The following is a 15,859-nucleotide window of genomic DNA, read 5'->3' as shown; positions in this document are numbered from 1 at the left end:
TACTGTATACAATGTTCCCTTGGTTCTGCTCATTTAACTCCGCATTATTTCAGGGAAGTCTTTCCATGCTTTTCTATAAATATTACTTTTTAAAATTGGTGCTGCTTCAGTCAAACTGAGACCTGGGAAAGACCTTAGCTTAAAAAGGCCCAAGTGTCCCACTACATCCAGGGCCATCTCCAGTCATTCTGATCTATATTTTGCCAGTGGACTGTGTTGGTAACCAAAAATGGGCTCCTTAGCACTTAGTCAACAAGTGCCCTTGACTGTTTGGCTTTTTCCCCTGAACTGAATGCTGTTTGTATGTCGGATTGGAGTAAGCTTGTCGGCCCCTTCACCTTGCTCCCCTTGCTTAAGCTGATGGAAAGAACCTGTGCTTTCCTGGTCAACCCCTTCACCTTGCTTAAGCAGATTGAAAGAACCTGTGCTTTCCCCGGCGTACCTTACACCCCCGCAGAAGCCAGATGGTTAAAAACAGCTTCTGTTGGATCCAGAGGCTGCTACAGCTACAGTCACAGCCGAAGCTGAAGCAGGAAGTGCCAGTAGCAGAGCTGACCTACGGGAGGAAGCTGAACAAGGACTTGAGGCCAGTGGGTAATCTTTGTACCATGGAGGGGAAGCATGTATATGATTTTGCTGTACACCATCATGATTCTCTGTGGCCTCCTGGTTACTCTTGTGAGGTGGACTTATTGGGCCTGGAAGCTTTGGATCAATATATCAAAATGGGGATGCTGGTTCATGGGTTGGTTACTGTGGAGCCTAAATATATGCTTTGATTCTTCTGCCTCTTATCTTGAGAATTTCTTATATCCAGCGGTTCCGAACCTTTCAGACATATATATGATCCTCTTTGAAATTATAATCTCTGCCCTCCTAATACATGGACCCAGATGGCTCTGGAGGAGAGAGTGAAGCTGGTGACTTTGCACAGCCCTCTAATTCACTTAAATTTAATTCACTTGCAAGTTGTGGCATCACCTTCCTGATATCATGGTCCTCTTTGAGAGGAAACAAAAACAACTTTTAAAAATAAGAGGCATATAAATGGAATGCAGAGCTGGCCTTGGAACAACAGGGATATTGGTTCATTTTGCACCTCTGACACAGCCTGACTGCGTAACCCTGGACTAGTCATTTAACTTGTCTAACCCTTTATTTTTGGATGGCATACTTAATAGACACACTATGAGCCCAGAATATTATGATGAAGTAAAAAGTCAGAGGATATGGATTCTAACTCTAGCTCTTTCACTACTTCCCTACAGAATCTGAAACAAATCATTTAACCTCTGTAGGCCTTCGTTTACTGATCTGAAAAATGGGGATAAATACACACATTTTATGCACACTGTGGGATTATTAGGAGGCTCAAATGAGTTTGTGTGTGAAAGCCCAAAGCCCAAATGTGAGCTAAGTTCCCTTACTAAGGAGAGTAGGATTTGTAACTTCCTTATCTTTGTATCTCTCACAATCCCTACCACAGTGTCCAGCACATAGTAGACATTTAGGAAAAGTTTCTTGAATTTGAATTGCCACAATGACTGCTCAGGGATTTTCTCTCCTAAGAAGTCTAAGTTAGTTAGAATGAGGGTCCACCTATGAATTGCTGATTCCACTTCTCTCTTAGATGTCAAAGATGTGCTGCCCCCATTAGATAAAGGTGAGACTCTCAGGGTAGCTGCATTCATTTATGGTATTCAGATTCTTTGAGACAAGATCAGTGTCTCCAAAAACAATTACAATGAGCCAAGTGTTATCCAGCAATCTGTGTAACACAGCACCACCCATTCTAGCCTGTCCTGAGAACAAGAAACAGGGAATAGAAGGGATTTGTTAACAGACAAACGTAAGACTGGAAAAAGCACCAGAGCCCTATGATCCCTGACCTAGAGGGTTTAGGAGGAAGAAAACAAGCAAGATAAAGCCACAGAAATGGACCATTGAGCCCTGACAAAATAAATGTGCAGCTTGGTGGGAACTGTGTCTTGTTTGGTTTTTTACAGGATGAATTTAAATATCCTTTCTCTTTCCTCTTTTACCCCAACCAGATCTCAGCAAGGCCAAGACCTTGGTCCTTCCCTTTATATACTCCCTGTTCCAGACGAACTGCCTTACCAGCTTTTCCCAATATATGAAGTGACTCACCCAACTAGGTGGTGCCACAACACATAGAGCTGGTAAGTGTCTGAGGTCTTCCTGACCCTCAGCAAGATATGGCCTTTGTGGGTCTTGGTTTCTTCAACTGCAAAATGAGGATGTTAGACTAAAGGTCTTGGTGGTCACTTCTGGGTCTAGATATAAGGTTCTATGATCATCTAGTCACTAGATTCTATTCCAGTCCCTTCAGGGAGGTTAAGATGACCTCAAATGTTATTAAATCTCTAAATCAGACCTATACAACTTGTGGCCCATGGGCAGATGGGCAGCTTGTGGTATGCCAAAGGATTTTGGGAGGCCCACAAAAAATGTAGAGGAAAACATCCTTTGTACGTAGAGGAAATTCTTTGGCATGCTGCAAGCTGTCTGTTGTGCAGGCCAGCTCTAAATCCATGATCTTATGATATTCCTACTCCCACATCTGTCTTTGTCTGGAATGCCCTCCCTCCTTAGTTCCACTTCTTGGAATTCCTAGCTTGCTTTATAGCATATCTTAGCTAGTTCCTCTTACACGATACATCTACTTATATGTGTCTCCCCTCTCAATTATTCATACGCTTGCCCTTCTGAAATTACTTTTTATTTTGTATTTATTTACCAGTATATATGTAACCCATATAAACTTTGAGGATCCTTCTCTAAGCTGCTTCTCAAACTGACGAGTCAGGCTCCCAGAATTAGGCTGGCTGCATCTCTCCCTCAGTGCTCCAGGGGTACCCCTAAAGGGTCAGAGGTGATTCTTTAATGCTATTGCCTCAAGTACCTACAGGTGTGCTTCCCCCCAAGATTCTTAGACTAAAATCAGTTTAGTCAGCAAGCTTTAAGTAGCTGCCAGAAAGGGGTATGTACTAAGGTGGAATGGTAAGAAAAGTTGATATAAACATCTCCCAAATATATGATAAACTCTCCCACAAATACATCCAGAGTAGAGGCAAAAGTTGGCTAAACTTAGAGGGCACATGTGGGAAGAAAGGAATTCAGATCTCCTGGTCACTGGAAGTTCTTTTCTTCTGTTTGTGGGGTGCTCAAGATCTTTTAGGCATGGTATAGTTTGGGTGTGAAGGGAGGACTAGCACCTCTGATGTGAAAGCTTGCCAAGCCCTGTTCCAGGCTGTTTAGCCACCTTTGGCGTCCACCTTCACCTGTGGTTCCCAGAAGTTGTAGTGTGCACAGCAGCCACACCCTGGCAAATCCATCTCGGCAGACAAGCCGAACCAGGTTGAGGGTAACCCACAGACCTCAAATTTGTCAGTGAGTTAGGGGATATCCACCCCAAGCATGTGAAGACTTCCCCTGGTGCAATGGGCAGATGAAAACAATTTGTTCCAATGGCCATAAAGATGGCTAAATCAGGTGCTGTGGAGTGCTTAAGAGTTTGATCAGACATGGAAGAGACCAAGGCCATCCACAGCATCCCAGGCTATCACCAGTCATCTCAACTTTTATCTTGCCAATGGACTTCAGTGACTCTGGAACAGAGTGAGGCTGATGACTTTGTGCAACTCTGTCTCACTTAAATCCAATTTACTTAAAAATCAAGATATCACCCCATGATAGCATTGGTCTTCTTTGAAAATGAAGGATGAACAACAGTTTCTTTGATAGCCTCCTTGTCTTGCCTTGATTCCAGTCTGTCCTTGGCTCCTGATAGAGATACTACTGCCAGCCAATCAGGGGATATGGCTAGAACACCAAATTGAAGATGGAAGGTCCAACATCCTCTGTGTCTTTTGAAGCTCTAAAGATCCTCCTCTGGTCAAAGGTGTGGCGGTGGTGTGGATCAGGAGACTGAGCCAAGATGAATCTCAAGCTTCTCTTTCCTCTCCTCTGTCTCTACCAGCTCCCTCCAGGAATGTCCCTCCTCAGAATTGTGCTAAAAAGCCTTACTTGCCCCAGTTATTTTTTTTTTTTGTATTTCATCCCTTCTCAATTCAACAGATAATTTATGGATGATCCCTTGGGCATGACCAAGTTTCCTTGACCTATGTGCCATGTTTCTTTTGCTTTCCCATTTGAAGGATTTTTGGTACTTTGCCTAAGACGTGTGAGGGGGGAGTAATTGGGCCATAGGCTCACCTGGTTACGGTATCAAGGATAAAATGAGGTGGCGTGGTTTCAACTCTGTCCTTACGCTCTATTGAATATCTCCAGTAAAAGGTAAGCTCCTTGACAGTAGACAGTTTGAGTTTGGTCTTTCATTTCAGTCTTGTCCTCACTGTGAATATCCTCTCTGAAAAAATCAATCATCAATCCATTAACATTTATTAAGTGTTATTATGTGTTGGATACGGTGCTAAGTGCTAGGATACAAAAAGAGGCTAAAAGACAGTCCTGCCCTCAGGGAGCTTACCACCCCTGCGATTTGGACAAGTTTTCCATTGGTTACAGCATATCTACCCACTAAATATAGAATCATGGGCTAAGAACATTTCTCAGCAACCCTGGGAATTAGATAATAGAATAACTAACACTTATATCGCCCTTTAAGGTTTGCATAGTGATTTAATTGTTATCTTATTTCATCCCCACAACAGCCCTAGAAGGTAGGTATTATTGTTATCCTTGCTTTACAAGGAAAATAAGGCAGATAAAAGCTAAACAACTTGCTTAGGGTTCTCACAGCTACTATCTGAGGCAGTATTAGAACTCAGGTCTTGCTGACTTCAAGTTCAGCAGTCTATCACCTGTGCCACCTGGTTGACTCTGTCTTATGTACCATCCACAGATTTGTACATTTGACAGATGGGGAAACAGAGGCTCAGAAAAATTGATTGATTTGTCTAAGTTCACACAGCTAGCAAAAAGCAAAACAGAACAGGAAGATTTCAACCTGGAAAGACTGTACTTTACTCACCTCAGACATAGTAGTAATCTTCAGGAAAGGACCTCTGGGAAAGGACAGTTCCAAACTTTCTTTGGTAATGGATTATAGTTCCTATAAATGGGGAGTATAGGTTGGAATGGGGGCTATGTGTGTGTCATTCACCAAGAAACCAGTGTAGGTTACCATGACCTTTCAACCAGTAGACAAGTTTGCCAGGATACAAGGTTAGCCTTGAAAATGAAGAGATATGATCAGGGGCACCCAAAGGAACACTTTCCCAAGGTTTGGTTCTTAGCAGTAGAACTACTGAAATATAGATACTGTTGTAACTCAGGGAATGAATAGATGGTCAAAAAAGGTGGGCATGGAGTAGGAGTGGGGGTGGTGGAACAGTCCCCCTGTCTCTCAAAAAAGGGACTAGGAGAGAGAAAGTTAGGTAGCCATCTAAAGTACAACACACACCACAAGAGGGGGAGGAGGAACAAGGAGGTACAGTATTTAACATGACTCTCTAATAAACAGACATATTTTAGTACCAAATTTATGCTCTCTTGTGGAATGGATTTTGTCAGATCACATGTTGCATGAAAGTTTAAAGTTTCCAAAGGACAATTCCATACAAGGGCTATAGCTTTCTAAGGCAAGGGATAGGGGAATATGACTTGACCTAAGATAGGTCCAACCGTGTTCCAGCTCAGTGCTCTTCTATTTCACCCCTCTGTAGGGAGTGTCTCTCCTTATAGACTTGGCTGCTGTGACCCAGTCATGTTTCTTGCTACCTTTGATGTAGGTTGTCAACTGCTATTTCAAGCCCTATATGAGTGTATATTTCTAATCCACCTTTGTTCCATGGCAATATCATGTAACGGCAATTATAAGAACTGCTTGGAGTACGGAAGAAATCCCCTAATCTCTAAATGAAAGTACGTCCTGGCTTCCCCTGAGCCACCTTGGCTACAAGATGATTGTCAATAGAAGTATGCAACCAATTTCCCTACACACATCTACAACACACACACACACACACACACACACACACACACACACAAAGATTCTTTAAAAGATAGGTTCTGTTTATAGAATATATGGATGTTGGTAATTTTAGAGAAATTTCACCTTAACACAAACATAGTGAGCTAGGAAAAATAGCCCTTAGGAAGAGGGAATTTTAATCCTTAAACCCTAATATGGACTAATATGTCCATACTAAAGCTAAAAAGATACAGTTGTGTTATATCTCAAATAGAAAATTATCCCCATTCACAGAGTCCCACAGACCCCTTTTCTAAGACTTTTGGTAGAAGCTGACCCTTGTAAGACTTTATTAACTATTGGTATTGAACATGCTCTCAGTAGATATAGGATTGCTATATTAACTATGTAATCAGTCAGCCTGTCTCCTCCACTAAACTTCAGGAACTTCAATAAGTTATTCAATTCAATGAACTATGTGCAAAGAACCCAGGATGCAAATACAGTTACAAAACAGTCCATGTTCTTGATGTTCTTAAATTCCATTTGAAGGATACAACAATATTACTAAGTAGGATACAATGTAGGAAAGACTGGGGCATGGGAAAAATGAAAGATGGGAAAGATGAGGGAAGCAGACAGACAAAGTGGCACTTAAGTTGAGTCTTAGAGCAAAACGAAGAATCTGAAATGGAAAGATTAGAAAGAAGTATATCCTAGGGAAAGGGGATACTATAATTTGTGAAAATGCACAGGGGTTGGAGAACAGAGAATAGTTCAATTTGACTACAACTCGGAATGCATAAGAAGTATATGAAATGAGGTTAGCAAAGTAACTTGGGAGATCCTAACCAACAAACAAACTACAACACTATATAAAAAAATTATTCTTTATGACTAAGTTAGATTTTTTTCTTTTTTTTGAGGGAGGAAGGCAGGGCAATTGGGGTTAAGTGACTTGACCAAGGTCACACAGCTACTAAGTATGCCAAGTGTCTGAGGCCGAATTTGAACTCAGGTCCTGACTCCAGGGCTGGTGCTCTACTCCCAGTGCCACCTAGCTGCCCCCATGAAAGTTTTCTTGCAGAAGATGAGATACCACCTAGCTGCCCCAACTAAGTTAGATTTATACCAGGGATACAAAGATGGTTTAGCATTAGGGAAACAATTAACATAATTAATCATATTAACAACAAAAATATCCCACACTACATAATTATATCAGTAAATGCCCCCCCCCAGCTTTTGACAAAGTATGATGCTCATTTATGCTAAAAATAACTCAGAACAAAGGCATAGATGAAATCTTTTAATATAATAAAAGTATTTCTCTTAAAACCAAAAGCTAGTAATGTTTGTCATAGGAAAATATGGGAAGCTTTCCCAGTAAGTACAGGAGTAAAGCAAGGATAGGGATAGCTAGGTAACATAGTGGATAGAGCGCTGGGCATGGAATCCGGAAGACTCATCTTCCTGAGTTCAAATCCAACCTTAGATACTAGCTATATGACCCTGTACAAGACACTTAACACTGTTTGCCTCAGTTTCCTCATCTGTAAAATGAGCTGGAGAAAGAAATAGCAAGCCTCCCCAGTATCTTTGCCAAGAAAACTCCAAATGGGGTCAGGAAGAGTCAGACACAACTGAAATGACTAAACAACAACAAAGCAGGGATAATCCCTTTCCCCATTGTTATTTGACTTAGTTCTAGAAATGTTAGTCCAAGCAAAAAGACATGAAAAGAAACTACAGGTACAAACATTTTAAAAGAAGAGAGAAAAACATCCTTATTTGATATAATGGCTACAACATACATTCTCACAAGATTCTCACAATGATGCTCAATAATTACTCCCATTTTGCAGGTAAGGAAACTGAAACTCAGGTTAAATGAATTGCCCATAATCACACAAGTGAAGGGAAAAGTCAGGACTTAAGCTACACTCCAATCATAGAAATGCAAATCTATTGTGCATGTGCAAGTCTGCTGAATCTCTTGTTGTATGCCCCAATTCCCAGTAAAGACTAATACTATGCTATAAGCAATAAATGTTTGAGAACCACTAGACTAGAATATGCATGATAAAATAACTATTAACCAAAATTTTTGGTCAATCAGAACTATCTATCGAATTTTTCAATATTCCCAAATCTTTTTAGGAAAACATATAGTGTGGACAGCAGGGTCTGAACATTGGATTGGAAGCCACACAGAGATCTTCTTACAGAGTTCATAAGTTCTTACATGCATATTACCCTCCTTGCTCAATTTTTCTCCTTGAATCAACTCTCCAACTTGGCCTATCCAGGTATCAGAGAGGAAAGAAAACGGCAGCCAAGGATGATCCCATTCACCTCAAAATCCGGTTGGTTCACAGACAGTTAATGTTTGTAGTGTTTCTAATCTCCAATATTAGATTATATTAATTAGTTTCTAGATACAAAGAAAGCAGCCCCAAGAAGTAGAGCATGACTCTCTCCAACCAGCCAGCATAACAACCAAGAGCCTGGGTGGACATTCCAAGAAGAGTTCCTTATTCAAGTGCTTCTTAAGAATGAAATCTCTTGGAAAACTGGAAACTGGACTGGCAAAAACTAGGTGTAGGGCAATATCTTATACTATTTACCAAGATAAGGTCAAAATGGATACATGACCTAGACATAAAGGGAGATATCATAAGTAAATTAGAAGAACATGGGACATATTACCTATTAGATTTATGGATAGGAGGAGATTTATGAATAAACAAGAGATAAAGAACATTGTGAGATGTAAAATGAATAATTTTGATTGTATTAAATTTTAAAGAATTTGTCCAAAAAACCCAATGTAGTCAAGATCAGAAAGACAACTGAAAATTTGGGGAGGGAGATTTTTATGGACAGTTTCTTGGACAAAAAGCCTTATATCTTAAATATATAGAGAACTTTGTAAAAATATTAGTCATTCCCCAATTGATAAGTGATTAAAGGATATGAATAGGCAGTTTTTGGAGGAAGAAATCAAAGCTATATATATATATACATAGTCATGATGGAAAAAAAATACTCATCATTATTGATTAGAGAAATGCAAATTAAAACAACTCCAAGATACCACCTCACACCTATCAGGTTGGCTAAAATGATAAAGGGGGAAATGACAAATGTTGGAGGATATGTGGAGAAGTTGAGACACTAATATGCTGTTGGTGGAACTGTGAACTGATCCCACCATTCTGGAGAACAATCCAAAATTATTCCCAAAGGGTTACAACACTTTTTATACCCTTTGACCCAACAAAACTGTTATTATATCTGTTTCCCAAGGTGATCGGGGAAAAAGGAAAAGAACCTATATATTCCAAAATGTTTGTAGCAGCTCCCTTTGTGGTGGCAAGGAAATGGAAATTGAGGGAGTGCCCATCAATTGGGGAATGACTAGATAAGTTGTGGTTTATTTCAAGAAAAACACAGAAAGACTTGCATGAAATAATGGAGAGTGAAACAAGCAGAACCAAGAGAACATTGTATACAGTGACAGCAATATTGTTCGAAGGGTAAATGTGAATGGCTAAGCTATTCTGAGTTATATGAATATTCAAATCAACTACAAAGGACCTATGAAGGAAGATGCTATTCACCTCCAGAGAAAGAACTGATACATAGAAATATCTATTGTATAGTTTCATATGGAGAGAGAGAGATAGGTATAGGTGTGTGTGTGTGTGTGTGAAATGTTGGCTTTCTTTTGTGTGGAGCTGGGGGACAGGGAAACAGCTTGGAACACAAATGTAATAAAAAAAAATTAAATAAAAAATTAGAATGAGTATTCTTCAGCTCCAGGGAACCAAATTCTCTTTCCTACCTCCTTTAATTATCTAAAAACCACCTCATTATTGTACTGGAAACATATCACAGATCTTTCTAAAGAACATTCAGCTAGCGATGTCTTCTAATTAGGTGTCCATGACTCTCTTCCTTTCCTGATTTGTTATTTCTGAGCCATGATGCCAGCCAGGGAAGGAGATCTGGTTACTTCAATCGTGCTCACCCAAGAATGTTCTATCAATGAGTGAAAAGAGAAATCCATACCCTTTGGAGAGGAGTATGGAGTGGCTTTGGTTGGCTCAGTCACAGAATGTCAGCATCTTAGAGATTATCCAAGGTCTAGATGCTAGTCTCACCCTCTCAACTGACAGCTAAAGAAATGACTTACTCAAAGACACAGGTATTAAGTGAAGACCAGGATTCTTTACACAGATAATCTAGTTTAAAATCATCTCTCAGTTCATCAGCTAGGAGAAACCAGTATTATAAGAAGAGGTTTTCCTCCATTGCATGGTTCACTGGAGTCATTAAACACACACACACACACACACACGCACACACGCAGAGGGAGAGAGAGAGAGAATCCCAGAAGTTGACAAGCCAAACCAAGCTACTATGAAATAAAATTTCCCCCATTTCTACCTTCCTCCCCACCCCCCACATACCATTTTTCTAACTGAAAAGCCAGTCTAAGGTGACAGCTCAAGTTTAGGAGAAAGCACATGCTGCCTGGCCTTTAAGCAGATTAGACTCCATCACATGCCTCCTATCAGGCAGGATTCATGCTCTGCTGGAATGGAATACAGAGATGGGAATTTGGAAGAAGATCACCCTGGCTTCTGCATGTAGGAAGGTGAGGATGGGAGGAAAAGAGTGTGCAGACCTGGATTTGTGTAGGATACGCTGCTACAGGGTTTGTCTTTTCCAGGAATGATTTGTTATGTAGCCTCTCTGTCCTTTTCTTCTTGTTTGAAAAAGTAGCCATCAATATCCAGCTGTGGGTCAGGCACATGGGGTGCAGGGATATTGCAAATGTTTGCAGGAGTCCAATTTTTGTCTTTTGCCTGTTTTCTCCCACAATCCACTTAGGCAGAATGCATTTAAGAACAGCAGTTGTTATACGAATAAAAAAATGAAAGGAGATAGGCCCGGGACGATCTTTAGTTTTGGTGGAATTCTCACCTCGGGAAATGTATCATTTAGAATTCAAAGGATTTAGAGCTAGAAGGCATCCCAGAAGTCACTTAGTCCACTTAATCCTCAAGGTGAGTGAGCTCTGGAGAGGTTAAGCAATTTGCCCAAAGTCACATAATAAAAATACATTAAGTAGCAGGATTCAAACTCAGGTCTTCTGATTCCAAATGTAGCACTCTTGGCCCTCTGCTACTGGCTCTCTTGTTTTAGGGATCATTTAGTCCAACCCTCAACTTCTTAAAAAAGAAAAAAAACCCATTTTATTGATGCTCCCCCACACCCACACACACACACCAAGGTCATTTCCTGATGTACTACCTGAACCATCCTTTGTATCAAAGACTACTAATAATAGCCAGCACTTATATAAAACACCTGAAGGTTTTCAAAGTGCTTCACTAATAGATAGGTAGGTAGGCAGGCATAGGGGTGTGTGTGTGTGTGTGTGTATGTGTGCGAAATGTTGGCTTTCTCTTGTGTGGAGCTGGAGGAGGGGAAACAGCTTGGAACACAAATGTAATAACACACAACAACCCTGGGAGGTAGGTGCTATTGTCATTCCCATTTTACAGATGGGGAAACTGAGGCAGATAAGGATTAAGTGACTTGCCCAGGGACATGGAATTAGTAGGTATTGGAGGCTGATTTGAACCCAGGTATTCCTGATTCCAAATTCAGGTGCTCTATCCAATAAATAGTTAAAAAATGCTCGACGAAACTACCATGTCTGAAAGCATGTACAGTATTCTGTGGTCAGTTGGGTGGTGCATTAGATGGAGTGCAAGGCCTGGTGTTGGTGTCAGGAAGACTCATCCCCCTGAGTTCAAATCTGGCCTCAGGTACTTACTAGCTGAGTGACCTTGGAGAAGACATTAACCCTGTTTGCCTCAGTTTCCTCATCTGTAAAATAAGCTGGAGAAGGAAAGGGCAAACCACTCCAGTATCTTTGCCAAGAAAGCCCCAAATGAGCGACAACAATATTCTACATCTATGGTCTCCCACTTTTCTATTAAGTGGAGGAAAATTAGTTTTGATCTTTGTTATCAGAAACAAGATTGGTCATTGCATTAGTTGTGTCATTTAACCTCTCCTAGGGCTGTGCATAGGGCATCCCTTGCTCTTGCCATGTGGCTAGCTCATCTATTTTTCTGGTCATGCATTTCTTTGATGGCATCTTCTCCACCTTCTTTTTTCTTTTTTTGTTTTTCTTGTTCGCTTTTTTCAAGGGTACTGTAGAGATACCAAATCATAAAACCCAGTATGACCCTGAGCAGCTTATGATCTAGTTCAGGGGTGGGGGACCTGTGGCCTTAAGGCCACATGTGGTCTTCTAGGTCCTCAGATGCAGCCTTTTGACTGAGTCCAAGTTTTACAGAACAAATACTTTTATTAGGGGAATTTATTCTGTGAACTTTGGATTCAGTCAAAGGGCTGCCCTTGCGGACTTAGAGGGCCACATCTGGCCTCGAGGCCACAGGTTCTCTACCCCTGATCTAGTTCATAAAAGAAAACTAACTTGTAAATAATGAGGCATCAGTTTGCTATGTCACAGAAATTCAGAGAAAGGAAAGATGGACATGGTTGGAAATAACAGGATCAGAGATTTAGATCTGGAAGGGATCCAATCCCCTTTATTTTACTAGTAAGGAAATGGAGGCTTGGAGAAAATGGAAATGTCTTAACAGGGCCATAGAGCTGGTTAGCATCTGAAGGACTCAAATCCACTCTTCTTGTCTCCAAGGTTTGCCCTTTATCCACTATACAATGTTGTGCTTCAGAAGTCCCTTTTGACCCACCCATCTTTCACAGATCTGTCCTTTCATCTGTGTGAGGAGCATCAAAATCTTTTCAGGACCTGCTTTTCTGAGAGATAGCTTTAAATCATAGTCATTATTCCCCACTATTCTACTGCATACATCCTCTAATCCCATCAGCTGGTCTCCTTTATACCCTTCAAACCTCTTGCTGATTCTAACTGACTTTAGTGCCTTAGTTCTGGCTGTTTTTCTTGCATGGGAAGTCATTCCCTGCCCCTCCCCAAATAATGTGTGTGAAAGTGACTAGAAAACTGTGAATTACTAAGTGGTATTGTTTGTTGTAATTATTAGCAGAGTGCCAGCACATGTGAAAATTGTTGGGTGATAGTTATGTGTCATTGGGCAATAAAACAAAATGGGAACTTGGGCTGAATCTTGAAAGGTTGGTAGGATTTTAATGGGAGGAGGCACGCAAAGCCAGGTCCCAATTAGTACAAATAATGAGTCCTCAGAAGTGGCTGTATTATTTGAATCCATGTTGCCTATTTCCATTGGACTGGAATCCATGACCATATTTTACAGAATTGTAAGTTCAAATAGTGTGAATTCAAAGCCATGCAACCATTTCAGGGCATTCATTATCCACACTAATAGGGACTTAGCCTTAGTAGGAGATGGGAGGGTATTCCAGGAAAGGTAAATATTATGAACAAAGGCTTGAAGGCATTTGCAGGGAATGATGAGTAGCCAAGTTCCACTGGAGTGCAGGGTGCATACTGGGGATTGGTGGGGTATAAAAATATTTTTTTCTGAGTACTAGATATAATTCCCTCTGCATATCACCATACAGACATGGTACTTTTAATATGTTTTTTTGTGGAAGAAGCAAGAAGTATCTCTTAGATTCAGAATTCTCAACTTTGGGGGAATTCTAAAACCTAGAATGAATGTATGAAAAAACATTTATAAAGCATGTAACAACATAAGCTGGGAATTGTGCTGTGATGGGGATACAAATATAAAAAGTGGGGCAGCTAGGTGGTGCAGTGAGTAGAGCACCGGTCCTGGAGTCAGGAGGACTTGAGTTCAAATCCAACCTTAGACACTTTGACTAACTGTGTGACCTTGGGCAAGTCACTTAACCCCAACTGCCTTGCCTTCCCCCCTCCAAAAAAAAAACCAAACAAATATAAAAAGTAAGACAATCCTTGACCTCAAGGAGCTTACGTTCTAACATATACTATGGAGGATTGATAGCTAGGGAGGGTGTTCTAAATTGGGAAACCATAGAAATGGTGAGAAGAATCGTAGAATGGTTGCTTGACATGACCTTTCCTGCAATGGTAAGGTTGATTTTATTATTTGGTTTGAAAGAGGATGTGAAGAAATAAGAAAAGAGAGAATGAAATAACGTTCTGGGAAAAGCTACAAGTTGAGAACCATTTAGGCAGGAGAAGAGAAAAATGTGACTTAGTTCTAGTAGAAGAAAATGATTTTTTGGAAGAAGGCCATTCCCTGAGGCCAAATAGAAGAAATTAGCTTTAATTATATGTACCAAGAAAGCTGATTTACACAAAAGAAAACCTTTCTAACTGGAAAAGTTTTAAGAAGCTAGGTCAGACTACTGAATGAATTCGTATAAAGGACCCTGAAAGACTTCTAAGGCCAGAAGAAAGAGCCATCTGTCTGGAATCTTCTGGCTTTGCAGGAGAGAGGAAGTACGAGGAAGAAAATTTTGAGGTCCTCTTCAGACCTTTGATTCAGCAAGATGAACTGCATTTTATCTTATGAGGATGCTGCAACATCTCTTGCATTTTTTTAACCTTGTAAGGTTCTTTCTGCTCCTTATGATTCTGCTTTTTAATCTTTCAGACAAGTTATTGAACTATATAAATTAAAATCCATGAACTATGAAAAATAATAATAGGGAAAGGGTCATCTTTGTTTTAGTCTTGTAATTATTGAGAAAGCATCTAGTGTTTCCCCATTGCATATCATGCTAGATTTTGAGCTTTTATCATATTAAAAATGACCCTCTCATCCTTACACTTTGTAGCATTTTTGATATAAATAAGTATTAGAACAGACCTTCTTCCAGCAATTTTCTGCTTATTCTGAATGAGTGTCGTGCCTAAGACTTGTTTGTGAGGATTTATTTCCTGGGGAAAGTTCTGGGTCTCCTTCCAGCTGTGATCTTCAGCTCTTATTTCAGACACCGACATGGCTGGTTAAGCTGGGATACTCAAAGGGATAGCCCCTCTCCTTATAAACTTTTCCAGTATTAACCAGGTGAAGGAACCAGCCTTGAAGACTCAGCCTAAACACAACTCCAGTCTAGTTTCAGAGGTAATCTATCAAGTCCTCCAGAGCAGAACTCAACCGTGTACCCTTCATCTTAACTAACTCAGGAAAGATGGCAGATTGCATAGAACAAGGCAAAGCTTTCTCAGCTGAGGAACAAAGAAATGAAGGGTGAAATTAATAGAGAAGAAATTCTCAGTCTCCATGGTCCATTTTTCTCAGCCAAAATGAAGAACTGAAGATATAATAACCCAGATCTTTAGGTCATAAACTTATCTGGACACTCAGTCTAAAGATCCTATAAACTAAGTTCTGGCAAAAAATAAAATGAGAGGCCTGGAGAGCCAGGTTATTGGGTTATCTCTGATTAACTTTGGCTATAGAACCACAGCCATGGGGCAAAGAGACAGAATCTACGTAAGGGGCAATATGCAGTATAATGGACGGAAGTTAAATTTAGAAAACTAATGTTGTATTTTGGGGTAAAATAGGTTTTTATAGATATAGGGTTGCAAAGGATCTTAAAGGTCACCAAGTCTGACTTTCATTTGGAGATGAGGCAGCTGAACTCGGGAAAACTATGATTTGCTCACGGTCACAGGGAGAGCAAGTAAACAGAGCAAGGCATTAAATGTAGGTCTTCAGATGCTTTCCACAAGACCATTTTGGTGCTCTCACTCTCCATTTAGATCCCTGCCTTGAAGTCTGTTTTGCCTTAAATCTGGTCTATGATGACATTTTTTCCCATTAATATTGGGTGTAGAGAAAAGTTCTTTCTGATTCCATCCTTTACAATATTAATGAAAAATGCTGATAGTTACATATCACTTTATATGCATTG

The sequence above is a fragment of the Trichosurus vulpecula genome, chromosome 5 (genome assembly GCF_011100635.1).
Source record: "Trichosurus vulpecula isolate mTriVul1 chromosome 5, mTriVul1.pri, whole genome shotgun sequence".
Classification (NCBI taxonomy): domain Eukaryota; kingdom Metazoa; phylum Chordata; class Mammalia; order Diprotodontia; family Phalangeridae; genus Trichosurus; species Trichosurus vulpecula.
This window is presented reverse-complemented; position numbering follows the sequence as displayed.